Here is a 2666-nt window from a genome sequence, read left to right as displayed (position 1 = left end):
CATCATCATACCTTATTTTCAAGGTGGTTTTCTTCCTGTTGTGCTCTGGGAAATGGGTATTACTTATTACACCCTTACAAACATCAACCATGCAGATAAAGCTGCCTTTCCAGAGAAACAAGAAATTGTAAACTGAGGAGCATTCCTAGTGCTGAATGGTCTGTGAGATGAGCCCACACTTGACAATCGTCAGACACTCATATTCAAAACCACCAGTGCCACTTGCTCCTTTATTTCTGTGGAACTAACTCACGTATTTCAGTAACCTCCTGACACACACAATTGGATTTCTTCCAAACCTGAATTAAAAACTGTGTTTAAAAAGTGTATCTAATCTCATGTTTAAAACCCAAGCAAAGGTATACCTGCTTTCTCTGCTGATATAAACTATTTAAATATTTAATTGCCCTCACAGTCAGGAAAGGTCAACATTACATTTGTCTAGCTCCAGTTTCCAGCAAATGGATACCATTGCCTTTGTCATCCAGGTTGAAAAGGTCATACTATCAAAATCTCTTTCCTATATTTAGGTACCGTTTCAAAGTAATCCAGTCTTTTGTCAGGTATTTTTTCTTTCAGAAGCTAAATAAGCTGAAATGTGGAAGCTCCGTATTGTATGTTAGCTTGCTTTCTGCTCCCTGGATAATTTTTCAGTACTCTTTGAACTATCACTAATATTTCCCAGCTATTGTAAATATCAGAAGTGGCTGCAGGTGTTTTTATACCATTTCTTCACCAGAGTGTGCAGATGTCTGCTTTCTAGAAGACAAGTTAGACCTTTTCCAGTTCCCGTGATGTGGCACTGCCAGGGCTGTGCTGGTGCCTGTGCCAGGCCAGGGCGTTGCCCACCTGGCCCCCAGCTCTGGGGCTGATGGCCAGGCTGGCTCTCACAGGTAACCATGCAGCACATCAGGCTGTCCTCATTCGGCACTCTGTATTCACTGCAGTATGGAGGGACCTTTCCATTATTGTACCTGCGATCACTGTGTAGCCCATGGGTGTATGTCCATGAGTCACAATACTGACCCTCTTGCATCGCAGAAACCGTTTGATTTTCAGTGGGGGTGAGGATCCACCCTGCCATCCAAGTCCGGTTGGGCTGCATGAGAGCACTGATTTTAAAAACTAACATAATAGTTATTATAGTAAAACTGAGTCTCTGAAACTCACTGGAGCAGAGTACAAAAAGATTGCTATGTTTTATGATGTGCAGCCAGAAGAGTTTCAGTGGTTGCTGGATAATACTAGTTCCTCTAATACTTTGGTACATTTTCTTTAATTTGTAAAAAATAAATTTTCTTTTATTTTAAAAAAATTTGATTATATATTTATATTTTGACATTCCATTGCATAATGTAGGGTTTGGTCATTCCTTAGAGATAATCTGATTTTTTAAAATCTATATTAACTTCCCCAGTCTTTGCATCTAGTAAACTTTAATGTTACTGAATCAATATGGTGCCCAGTCCAAGAAGATGGGTATAGGTACATTTTGCTGACATGCTATTCCCTAATAGTGTAGGATACCTTTTTGAATAAACTGGGAAAAATAATTCAGCAAAGCAGATGTTAAAATGGAATGACAGTCAGTCTTTTGCTTGGTGGCATTTAGAAGAAAAATAAAAATGGAGATGGCTTCTTTCTGGCCTGGAATGGAATCTATTAGCTGAGCAGTGTGACCCAGAGTAATTAGTGATAAGTTATTTTCTGCTATTGTTTTACAGCAAATATAATGATTTAGATGATGTTGTAACAGTGGAGACTACTGGAATTAGTTGTTCAAGAGGCAAATAGGTTTATTCTGTTTTATACTTTACATTGACTGTTTTTTTGCAATACTGCAGCCATTGTAAAGATTTAAACTAACCATGCTGATAAATGTGTATTTCCTCATGTTTAAGACATCTCTGAAACAGTTTCTCTTACATTTTTAAGATGCAGTCTGGCGTAGCTTTTTCACTCTGGTTTCATCTCTTACTATTTTAAGAAACACTTTGATGTAGGAGCTCTCCTGTTACACTTGAGTTTTGCAAAGTCCCAGTTAATGCCATTATTGGCACTGGCTGAGAACTCTGTGAGGGAGAACACATCAGAGCTACCCCAGGGCTGGGGTGCGCAGGGGCTGCCACTGCTCCGCTTGGTATTGGGGAAAGAGAATTCCAGGGCGTGAGCCCTTGATCCGTGCCAGAGACTAGATGGAGTCTGCTCCTCTGCTGCCAGCCGGGGGATGGGGAAGGGTTTGTGTGCTCTGTTACTTGGACCTTCAGCAGCGCGACAGCAAGGGAGCTTCTGAGCCCTTATGCTCCAGGAGTCACACTGCCCCTCTATAGCATCTCGACACATAGGTGTTCTGTCACCGCGCGTTTCAGGATGGTGCAGGATCATCACGGGGAGTGCCGACGTGGGGGTTATACTCGCGAGCCCTTCTCTAAGATGGTTGTGCATCAGAAGCACCGCCGGCGCTGCTCCGGCCGGGCACACGGCAGGGTCAGGGTGGCGGGGCCGGGCAGGGAGGGGCCCGGCGGGGCCGTTGGGCCGTGCAGACCCCGCGCTGTGCCCGCGCCCGGCGCTCGGCCGTGCCGTGAGGCCGGGCCGCGTGCCCCCGCGCGCCCCCGCAGCAGGGCGGCGCTGGCCGGCAGGGGGCGCGCGGCGGGCACGGAGCGTGA

The sequence above is a fragment of the Lichenostomus cassidix genome, chromosome 9 (genome assembly GCF_008360975.1).
Source record: "Lichenostomus cassidix isolate B80296 chromosome 9, HeHo_3.0, whole genome shotgun sequence".
Lineage (NCBI taxonomy): Eukaryota > Metazoa > Chordata > Aves > Passeriformes > Meliphagidae > Lichenostomus > Lichenostomus cassidix.
Note: the sequence above shows the minus strand (reverse complement) of the source record.